At 45.1% G+C, this 12435-nt stretch overlaps 1 protein-coding gene across 3 annotated transcripts in view; it reads right to left on the bottom strand.

Annotated features, from left to right (window-relative positions):
• The window catches only part of tiam1a (TIAM Rac1 associated GEF 1a), a 177416-nt gene extending 167157 nt beyond the window's left edge, over positions 1 to 10259 (bottom strand). For all 3 annotated transcript variants that reach the window (XM_036967214.1, XM_036967217.1, XM_036967215.1), the window contains exon 1: positions 10071 to 10259. The gene's annotated coding sequence lies outside the window, so the exon portion shown is untranslated. The remainder of the gene's footprint in view (positions 1 to 10070) is intronic.
• Positions 10260 to 12435: the final 2176 nt, after the last annotated feature.

Here is a 12435-nt window from a genome sequence, read left to right as displayed (position 1 = left end):
CCAATCAATGTATTTGATACATACACAGCTTGAAGCAGGTATTAAAAGGTTCAATGATCAATAATGAACAATAACAATGACAATAGCAAGTAACAGAAGAAATAGAAGAGGTGCTATTATTTATTATTTAACCTTTATTTAACTAGGCACCACAATACTACATAAATAGAGAACCAAGACGACAACACATGAAAAAAACACAACATGGTAGCAGCACAACATGGTAGCAGCACAACATGGTAGCAGCACAACATGGTAGCAACACAACTTGGTAGCAGCACAACATGGTAGCAGCACAACATGGTAGCAGCACAACATGGTAGCAGCACAACATGGTAGCAGCACAACATGGTAGCAGCACAACATGGTAGCAGCACAACACATGGTAGCAGCACAACATGGTAGCAGCACAACACATGGTAGCAGCACAACATGGTAGCAACACAACATGGTAGAAAACAGCATGGTAGCAGCACAACATGACAACAACATGGTAACAGCACAACATGACAACAACATGGTAGCAGCCCAACATGACAACAAAATGGTAGCATCACAACATGACAACAACATGGTAGCAACACAACATAAAAACAACATAGTAGCAACACAACATGGTAGCAACAACATGACAACAACATGGTAGCAACACAACATGGTAGCAACACAACATGTTAGCAGCACAACATGGTAGCAAACCAACATGATACCAGCACAACATGGTAGCAGCACAACATGGTAGCAGCACAACATGGTAGCAGCACAACATGATAGCAGCACAAAACATGGTACCAACATTATTGGATACCGCTTGCCAGATAGTAACACAGTGAGCAGTCCGTGGCTCAACAGCCCCGTCGATGTGGATGGGGTTCTGCCCTTCCCTCTTTCTCCTGTAGTCCACAACCAGCTCCTTAGTTGTGCTGTCATTCAGGGGAGGCTGTTTCCCTTGCACCACTGTGCCAGGGCTCTAACTTCCTCCCTGTAGGCTGTCTCGTTGCTGATCAGGCCCAACACCGTTGTGTCGTCGGAAACTCATTGATGGTGTTGGAGTCGTGTGTGTGTGTGTGTGGTCACCCAGTTGTAGGTGAACAGGGAGTACAGGAGGGGGCTGAGCACGCACCCCTGGAGGGGGTCCCTGTGTTGATGCTCAGCATTGCAGAGGTATTGTTGCCTACCCTCACCACCTGGAGTCGGCCCGTCAGGAAGTCCAGGACCCAGTTTGAGGTGTTCAGACCCATGATGTTGAACGCTGATTTGTCGTCGATTGTCGTTAATGAACAACATTCAGAGCAGGGGCGATTGCATCATCTGTGGATCTGTTGGAGCGGTATGCTAATTGGAGTGGAGTCCAGTGTGTCAGGTAAAATGAGTTCTACCGGGCGATAGTCATTTAGGCAGGTTACCTTAGTTTGCTCGGGTACAGGGACAATGGTGGATATCTTGAAGCATGTGGGGACCACAGGCAAGGAGAGGGAGAGTATTGAATATGTTTGTGAACTGTGTAACGGAGACGCAGGGAGACAGGAAGCAGTCGGTGAGAGTGAATCCAAAAACAGGAAATAATACAACGGAGCTGTAGATGAAGAGGAAGTAATCAGGGAAGTGATGAAGTCCAGGTGTACATAATGATGGGTTGCCAGGTGTACATAAGGAGGGTTGCCAGGTGTACATAATGATGGGTTGCCAGGTGTACATAATGAGGGTTGCCAGGTGTACATAATGATGGGTTGCCAGGTGTACATAATGAGGGTTGCCAGGTGTACATAATGAGGGTTGCCAGGTGTACATAATGATGGGTTGCCAGGTGTATATAATGATGGGTTGCCAGGTGTACATAATGATGGGTTGCCAGGTGTGCATAATGATGAGTTGCCAAGACCGGTAGTTAATGGACTGACGACATCGAGCGCCGGAGAAAGGGAGTAAACGTGACATGAACACTCCAGTCAGCTGGTCTGCTCATGCTCTTGAGGACAATTCCTTGCGAGTAATTACATGTTTGAAGGTCCTATTCACGTCGGCCACAGGGGTTGAGTGCTCTCACAGCCCTCTACAACGGCGGGGGCCCTCGTAGGAGGATCAGTGCTGATTGCCTCGAAACAAGCAGTTTGTAATGTAGCTATGGGCTGGTATTATGGTTCATTATTTAGCTATTTAGCTAGCTACATGTCTAAACAAAAGATTACATGACCCACCAAGTTAGCCAGGTGTATCTGGGGGTGATTACGGACATCTATTGCACTTCATGAACATGTCTACATGTCTAGACAACAGTGACCCATCCACTTAACTAGATGTGGCTGGGGTGGGGGGTTTAGCCATAGCATTTATTTCACATGACCCATCCATTTAGACCAGTGTGTCTGGGTAAACATCAGCTAATTTTGTATTTTATTTAACCAGGTAGGCTAGTTGAGAACAAGTTCTCATTTACAACTGCGACCTGGCCAAGATAAAGCATAGCAGTGTGAACAGACAACAACACAAAGTTACACATGGAGTAAACGATAAACAAGTCAATGAAAAAAAAAAAAAAAACATTGAATGAGTAGGTGTATCCAAACTTTGGACTGGTACTGTAAGTTTACAATATCAAAGCAAGTGAAGTAAACAAAAAATGAACACTAAAAATTACACTCATAAGAGTTTTAAAAAAAAAGAAAAAAAAAGAGACATTTCAAATGTTATATTATTGTATAGTGTTATATCAATGTGTATCAATGTGCGAATAGTTGCAGGGGAAATGAATCAACTATAGGTCGTATTTGCTCCATTGGTTGGCTCTTCCATATGACAACAGGTAAAAATAAATATTTATTCTGTAATGGCACACGATGTTATTTCACCTAATAGATAAGGGAGTTTATCAAAAATGTTATTTGCTTTTGAATTCTTTGTGGGTGGAATCTGAAGGGAAATATGTGTCTCTAAAATGATCATTTGATCAGGAAGTGCAGCTTAGTTTCCCCCCCCCCCCAACCAGATCTCACAGTCTCACTGTAGAATTAGACGTTTATCCAAGTTCCTCCTAAAGTCAAATTCCAAAGTTGCTCGAAACGTGAAATTTAAAAGGGTTTTGGAGTTAAAATGTCAAATGTAGGCTCTCATTTTGGAACCTACAGGACAGTAGATCTCCAGGAAGAGGGTTGGGCTGTAAAACCTACAGGAGAGTAGAACTCCAGGAAGAGGGTTGGGCTGTAATACCTACAGGACAGTAGATCTCCAGGAAGAGGGTTGGACTGAACCTACAGGATGGTAGATCTCCAGGAAGAGGGTTGGACTGTAAACCTACAGGACAGTAGATCTCCAGGAAGAGGGTTGGGCTGTAAAACCTACAGGACAGTAGATCTCCAGGAGGAGGGTTGGACTGTAAACCTAAAGGACGGTAGATCTCCAGGAAGAGGGTTGGACTGTAAACCTACAGGACAGTAGATCTCCAGGAAGAGGGTTGGACTGAAAACCTACAGGACAGTAGATCTCCAGGAAGAAGGTTGGACTGTAAAATCTACAGGACAGTAGATCTCCAGTTAGAGGGTTGGGCTGTAAACCTACAGGACTGTAGATCTCCAGGAAGAGGATTGGACTGTAAAACCCACAGGACAGTAGATCTCCAGGAAAAGGGTTGGACTGTAAGACCTACAGGACAGTAGATCTCCAGGAAGAGGGTTGGACTGTAAAACCTACAGGACAGTAGATCTCCAGGAAGAGGGTTGGACTGAAAACCTACAGGACAGTAGATCTCCAGGAAGAGGGTTGGACTGTAAACCTACAGGACAGTAGATCTACAGGAAGAGGGTTGGACTGTAAAACCTACAGGACAGTAGATCTCCAGGAAGAGGGTTGGACTGTAAAACCTACAGGACAGTAGATCTCCAGGAAGAGGGTTGGACTGAAAACCTACAGGACAGTAGTTCTCCAGGAAGAGGGTTGGGCTGTAAACCTACAGGACAGTAGATCTCTAGGAAGAGGGTTGGACTGTAAACCTACAGGACGGTAGATCTCCAGGAAGAGGGTTGGACTGTAAACCTACAGGACAGTAGATCTCCAGGAAGAGGGTTGGACTGTAAACCTACAGGACAGTAGATCTCCAGGAAGAGGGTTGGGCTGTAAAACCTACAGGACAGTAGATCTCCAGGAAGAGGGTTGGACTGTAAACCTAAATTACGGTAGATCACCAGGAAGACGGTTGGACTGTAAACCTACAGGTCAGTAGATCTCCAGGAAGAGGGTTGGACTGTAAAACCTACAGGACAGTAGATCTCCAGGAAGAGGGTTGGGCTGTAAAACCTACAGGACAGTAGATCTCCAGGAAGAGGGTTGGGCTGTAAACCTACAGGACAGTAGATCTCCAGGAAGAGGGTTGGACTGTAAAACCTACAGGACAGTAGATCTCCAGGAAGAGGGTTGGGCTGTAAAACCTACAGGACAGTAGATCTCCAGGAAGAGGGTTGGGCTGTAAAACCTACAGGACAGTAGATCTCCAGGAAGAGGGTTGGACTGTAAAACCTACAGGACAGTAGATCTCCAGGAAGAGGGTTGGGCTGTAAACCTACAGGACAGTAGATCTCCAGGAAGAGGGTTGGACTGTAAACCTAAATTACGGTAGATCACCAGGAAGACGGTTGGACTTTAAACCTACAGGTCAGTAGATCTCCAGGAAGAGGGTTGGACTGTAAAACCTACAGGACAGTAGATCTCCAGGAAGAGGGTTGGGCTGTAAAACCTACAGGACAGTAGATCTCCAGGAAGAGGGTTGGACTGTAAAACCTACAGGACAGTAGATCTCCAGGAAGAGGGTTGGACTGAAAACCTACAGGACAGTAGTTCTCCAGGAAGAGGGTTGGGCTGTAAACCTACAGGACAGTAGATCTCTAGGAAGAGGGTTGGACTGTAAACCTACAGGACGGTAGATCTCCAGGAAGAGGGTTGGACTGTAAACCTACAGGACAGTAGATCTCCAGGAAGAGGGTTGGACTGTAAACCTACAGGACAGTAGATCTCCAGGAAGAGGGTTGGGCTGTAAAACCTACAGGACAGTAGATCTCCAGGAAGAGGGTTGGACTGTAAACCTAAATTACGGTAGATCACCAGGAAGACGGTTGGACTGTAAACCTACAGGTCAGTAGATCTCCAGGAAGAGGGTTGGACTGTAAAACCTACAGGACAGTAGATCTCCAGGAAGAGGGTTGGGCTGTAAAACCTACAGGACAGTAGATCTCCAGGAAGAGGGTTGGGCTGTAAACCTACAGGACAGTAGATCTCCAGGAAGAGGGTTGGACTGTAAAACCTACAGGACAGTAGATCTCCAGGAAGAGGGTTGGGCTGTAAAACCTACAGGACAGTAGATCTCCAGGAAGAGGGTTGGGCTGTAAAACCTACAGGACAGTAGATCTCCAGGAAGAGGGTTGGACTGTAAAACCTACAGGACAGTAGATCTCCAGGAAGAGGGTTGGGCTGTAAACCTACAGGACAGTAGATCTCCAGGAAGAGGGTTGGACTGTAAACCTAAATTACGGTAGATCACCAGGAAGACGGTTGGACTTTAAACCTACAGGTCAGTAGATCTCCAGGAAGAGGGTTGGACTGTAAAACCTACAGGACAGTAGATCTCCAGGAAGAGGGTTGGGCTGTAAAACCTACAGGACAGTAGATCTCCAGGAAGAGGGTTGGGCTGTAAACCTACAGGACAGTAGATCTCCAGGAAGAGGGTTGGACTGTAAAACCTACAGGACAGTAGATCTCCAGGAAGAGGGTTGGGCTGTAAAACCTACAGGACAGTAGATCTCCAGGAAGAGGGTTGGGCTGTAAAACCTACAGGACAGTAGATCTCCAGGAAGAGGGTTGGACTGTAAAACCTACAGGACAGTAGATCTCCAGGAAGAGGGTTGGGCTGTAAACCTACAGGACAGTAGATCTCCAGGAAGAGGGTTGGACTGTAAACCTAAATTACGGTAGATCACCAGGAAGACGGTTGGACTTTAAACCTACAGGTCAGTAGATCTCCAGGAAGAGGGTTGGACTGTAAAACCTACAGGACAGTAGATCTCCAGGAAGAGGGTTGGGCTGTAAAACCTACAGGACAGTAGATCTCCAGGAAGAGGGTTGGGCTGTAAACCTACAGGACAGTAGATCTCCAGGAAGAGGGTTGGACTGTAAAACCTACAGGACAGTAGATCTCCAGGAAGAGGGTTGGGCTGTAAAACCTACAGGACAGTAGATCTCCAGGAAGAGGGTTGGGCTGTAAAACCTACAGGACAGTAGATCTCCAGGAAGAGGGTTGGACTGTAAAACCTACAGGACAGTAGATCTCCAGGAAGAGGGTTGGGCTGTAAACCTACAGGACAGTAGATCTCCAGGAAGAGGGTTGGACTGTAAACCTAAATTACGGTAGATCACCAGGAAGACGGTTGGACTTTAAACCTACAGGTCAGTAGATCTCCAGGAAGAGGGTTGGACTGTAAAACCTACAGGACAGTAGATCTCCAGGAAGAGGGTTGGGCTGTAAAACCTACAGGACAGTAGATCTCCAGGAAGAGGGTTGGACTGTAAAACCTACAGGACAGTAGATCTCCAGGAAGAGGGTTGGACTGAAAACCTACAGGACAGTAGTTCTCCAGGAAGAGGGTTGGGCTGTAAACCTACAGGACAGTAGATCTCTAGGAAGAGGGTTGGACTGTAAACCTACAGGACGGTAGATCTCCAGGAAGAGGGTTGGACTGTAAACCTACAGGACAGTAGATCTCCAGGAAGAGGGTTGGACTGTAAACCTACAGGACAGTAGATCTCCAGGAAGAGGGTTGGGCTGTAAAACCTACAGGACAGTAGATCTCCAGGAAGAGGGTTGGACTGTAAACCTAAATTACGGTAGATCACCAGGAAGACGGTTGGACTGTAAACCTACAGGTCAGTAGATCTCCAGGAAGAGGGTTGGACTGTAAAACCTACAGGACAGTAGATCTCCAGGAAGAGGGTTGGGCTGTAAAACCTACAGGACAGTAGATCTCCAGGAAGAGGGTTGGGCTGTAAACCTACAGGACAGTAGATCTCCAGGAAGAGGGTTGGACTGTAAAACCTACAGGACAGTAGATCTCCAGGAAGAGGGTTGGGCTGTAAAACCTACAGGACAGTAGATCTCCAGGAAGAGGGTTGGGCTGTAAAACCTACAGGACAGTAGATCTCCAGGAAGAGGGTTGGACTGTAAAACCTACAGGACAGTAGATCTCCAGGAAGAGGGTTGGGCTGTAAACCTACAGGACAGTAGATCTCCAGGAAGAGGGTTGGACTGTAAACCTAAATTACGGTAGATCACCAGGAAGACGGTTGGACTTTAAACCTACAGGTCAGTAGATCTCCAGGAAGAGGGTTGGACTGTAAAACCTACAGGACAGTAGATCTCCAGGAAGAGGGTTGGGCTGTAAAACCTACAGGACAGTAGATCTCCAGGAAGAGGGTTGGGCTGTAAACCTACAGGACGGTAGATCTCCAGGAAGAGGGTTGGGCTGTAAACCTACAGGACAGTAAACCTACAGGACTGTAAACCTACAGGACTGTAAACCTACAGGACAGTAGATCTCGAGGAAGAGGGTTGGGCTGTAAACCTACAGGACAGTAAACCTACAGGACTGTAAACCTACAGGACAGTAGATCTCGAGGAAGAGGGTTGGGCTGTAAACCTACAGGACTGTAAACCTACAGGACTGTAAACCTACAGGACTGTAAACCTACAGGACAGTAGATCTCGAGGAAGAGGGTTGGGCTGTAAACCTACAGGACTGTAAACCTACAGGACTGTAAACCTACAGGTTGGGAAGCCCTGGATTCGATGGCGTTTAGTCCCACAGTATGACTTATTTCATTTTTTTAGCTAACTTTGAAGGGGTAAAGTGGCGTGGCGAGTGTAGAGAAAATGAGTCAAGACGATGCTGTCCACCAATCAGGGCTGTGTAAATATATAAACATTGGTATCACACAATCAGACAGAGCATTTCAAAAGGAGGCTCGAGGGGAATACATGGTTCAACATATATTTTGAGTTATTTTCGTGAAATTAAAACTGTGATTTACTAGACATGATGATGATTTAAACATACAAATGAAAATGCTGCTTTAAATTTGACGTTTTGGGGAAACGGACCGATACTGAAAAGGAGGAGAGGAAACCATTGAAATTGAAAACCATGTCAAGATTTCGTTATTTGAATTTTGGAGAAAATTTGCTGAAACTCCTAATTCTGCAGAATCTCCATATATATATATACACAAACAACCCCCCACATCCCGGCTTCCAGCTTTCTCCAGCAGAAAAGCCTCTCTACAGCCCTGGGTTAGTAAACTAACACTGCTATACACACACACACACACACACACACACACACACACACACACACACACACACACATATGCTGAGAATGCATATATATATATATATATATATATATATATAGAATATATATATATATAGAATATATAGAATATATATATACACACACACACACACACACACACACACACACACACAAGCCGTGGGTAAGATATCTCCTTCTCTCCCACTGTGGATGAGTCGGGCAAATCATTCACAAGATCACACACACACACACACACACACACACACACACACACACACACACACACACACACACACACACACACACACCTATTTTCCTTTCATGGTTCACTTCCTCAAAACACAATCTCCTACTTCCTGATTGCACTACCGAACTGTAGAAACACACACACACACACACACACACACACACACACACACACACACACACACACACACACACACACACAGAGAGAGGGCAGAGCAGGAAAACACATACACACACACAGAGGGCAGAGCAGGAACACACACACACACAGAGAGGGCAGAGCAGGAACACACACACACAGAGAGAGGGCAGAGCAGGAACACACACACACAGAGAGAGAGAGAGGGCAGCGCAGGAACACACACACACACACACACAGAGAGGGCAGAGCAGGAACACACACACACAGAGAGGGCAGAGCAGGAATACACACACACACAGAGAGAGGGCAGAGCAGGAACACACACAGAGACAGAGACAGAGAGAGAGAGAGAGAGAGAGAGAGAGAGAGAGAGAGAGAGAGAGAGAGAGAGAGAGAGAGAGAGAGAGAGAGAGAGAGAGAGAGACGGGGGGGGGGGGGGGGGGGGGGGGCAGGTTAAGACATTTAGGAATCCTGACCCTTAAGCGGTTGTCTGGATGCCTGAGGATGACCCCTAACCCTAGATGACCCGAGCTGACCCCCAACCTCATTCTGCTTAAACCTACCGCACCGCATCAAATGGAGCTGTGTGTACATGTGTCATACCCCTTTCGAAGAGAGGATTTCCCTGTACAGTGTGAGTAACAAAGGGAGAGAGGGAAAGCCACACACACACACACACACACACACAAACATGCATTGGAACTCTTGGCAAAGAGAACCCAATAACACAGTAAACTTCCTACTTTGATATTCTAATCAGAGACTAAAAGCCTGTTCTGTCATTGCATTAATCATTGATACTCTCTTTTCATCTCGGCTGGGGAGCAACTGAGCACAGGAACGACCTGTGTGTGTGTGTGTGTGTGTGTGTGTGTGTGTGTGTGTGTGTGTGTGTGTGTGTGTGTGTGTGTGTGTGTGTGTGAGGGAGCTCAACAGCCAAGGAGCAGTATACCAGCAGATGAGAGAAATCACACTCACACACAAAGACACAATGTGTGAGAAAGCACACTGTAACACTAATACATACACACACACTCTCGCAATGAGTGAAAGAAAGCTAGCACACCAAAAATAAATCCCACAACACATGACTCTCTCTCTCTCTCTCTCTCTCTTTCTCTCTTTATCACAGTCTTAGTCCATCTAACTCTCTCTCTCTCTCTCACACACACACACACACACACACACACACACACACACACACACACACACACACACACACACACACACACACACACACACACACACACACACACACACATATATATATATATATAGAAACACACAGAACCCTACAAAACAGCACCTCCAAAAAAAGAGTACCATGTTCTTACCTGTGTCCTAGTCCCAGAGTCCCTGTATTTAACAGTTACAATCCTGTTGGTTTAAATCACGCAGTACTCTTGTTTATATATGAATCCTTTTTTGTATCAGAAGCGACGGAGAAGAAAGCTCCGGAACACTCTGGCTGTTCGCAGTGTTGCGTGTTAACCCCACACACACACACGTTGCCTCTTGCATGCCTCGACGAAACTGAAGACTGAGAAGAGGGTGTGTGTGTGTGCTCTCTGTGTAAGCCCGCCCCCTTTTTCTCTCTCTCTCTCCCCTCCTCTGCTCTCTGCTCTCTGCTCTCTGCTCTCTGCCTCTGCCTCTCTCTCTCTCTCTCTCTCTCTCTCTCTCTCTCTCTCTCTCAATTCAATTCAAGGGGCTTTATTGGCATGGGAAACATGTGTTAACATTGCCAAAGCAAGTGAGGTAGATAATATACAAAAGTGAAATAAACAATAAAAAATTAACAGTAAACATTACACATACAGAAGTTTCAAAATAATAAAGACATTGCAATATATATATTTATTATATATATATTTATTTATTGTTTTGAAACTTCTGTATGTGTAATGTTTACTTTTAATTTTTATTGTTTGTGAAGTCTTGGTTGGTGAGCGGACCCCAGACCTCACAACCATAAAGGGCAATGACTGATTCAAGTATTTTTAGCCAGATCCTAATTGGTATGTTGAATTTTATGTTCCTTTTGATGGCATAGAATACCCTTCTTGCCTTCTCTCTCAGTTCGTTCACAGCTTTGTGGAAGTTACCTGTGGCGCTGATGTTTAGGCCGAGGTATGTATCGTTTTTTGTGTGCTCTAGGGCAACAGTGTCTAGATGGAATTTGTATTTGTGATCCTGGTGACTGGACCTTTTTTGCAACACCATTGTTTTGGTCTTACTGAGATTTACAGTCAGGGCCCAGGTCTCTCTCTCTCTCTCTACCCCCTCCTCATTCTCTCGCTGTCTCACTCTACCCTCCACATTCTCATTCTCTCTCTCTCTCTCTCTCTCTCTCTCTACCCCCTCCTCATTCTCTCGCTGTCTCACTCTACCCTTCACATTCTCATTCTCTCTCTCTCTCTCTCTCTCTCTCTCTCTCTCTCTCTCTCTCTCTCTCTCTCTTTCTCCTCAATCTCTCTCTGTGTCCCACTCTACCCTCCTCATTCTCTCTCGCTCTCTCTTACTCTACCCTCCTCATTCTCTCTCTCTATCATCATGTCTTATCATCATGTCTTATCTCTCTATCATCATGTATTATCATCATGTATTATCATCATGTATTATCATCATGTCTTATCATCATGTCTTATCTCTCTATCATCATGTATTATCATCATGTATTATCATCATGTCTTATCATCATGTCTTATCTCTCTATCATCATGTATTATCATCATGTAGTATCATATATTATCATCATATAGTGTCATCATGTATTATCATCATATAGTATCATATATTATAATTTCTCCTCTGACGAGGAGTAAGAAATGTCAGACCAATGTGCAACGGGGTAAGTGTTCATCCTTTTAATAAACTGAACTGAACACTAGATACAAAGTAACAAAAGAGAACAACCAAAACAGCTCCGTCAGGTGCAACACACACTAAACAGAAAGCAACAACCCACAACTCAAAAGTGAAACCAGGCTACCTAAATATGGTTCTCAATCAGGGACAACGATAAACAGCTGCCTCTGATTGAGAACCATACCAGGCCAAACACAGAAATCCCAAAACATAGAAAAAGGAACATAGACAACCCACCCAAGTCACGCCCTGACCATACTAAAACAAAGACATAATAAAAGAACTAGGGTCAGGACGTGACACTAGGCTACTGCTCTAACCCACCCAAGTCACGCCCTGACCATACTAAAACAAAGACATAATAAAATAACTAAGGTCAGGACGTGACACTATCATCATGTATTGTCATTAGGGGTCGACCGATTATGATTTTTCAACGCCGATACCGATACCGATACCGATTATTGGAGGACCAAACAAAGCTGATACCGATTAAGTGTTGGAGAGAAAGTAAAATAAAAGTGCAATATGTGCCATGTAAGAAAGCTAACGTTTCAGTTCCTTGCTCAGAACATGAGAACATATGAAAGCTGGTGGTTCCTTTTAACACGAGTCTTCAATATTCCCAGGTAAGAAGTTTTAGGTTGTAGTTATTATAGGAATTATAGGTCTATTTCTCTCTATACCATTTGTATTTCATATACCTTTGACTATTGGATGTTCTTATAGGCACTTTAGTATTGCCAGTGTAACAGCAAAGCTTCCGTCCCTCTCCTCACTCCTCCCTGGGCTCGAACCAGGAACACAACGACAACAGCCACCCTCGAAGCAGCG

Source organism: Oncorhynchus mykiss, chromosome Y (assembly GCF_013265735.2).
Source record: "Oncorhynchus mykiss isolate Arlee chromosome Y, USDA_OmykA_1.1, whole genome shotgun sequence".
NCBI lineage: Eukaryota > Metazoa > Chordata > Actinopteri > Salmoniformes > Salmonidae > Oncorhynchus > Oncorhynchus mykiss.
The sequence above is the reverse complement of the archived record's forward strand: the minus strand, read 5'-3'. Positions and strand labels throughout refer to the sequence as shown.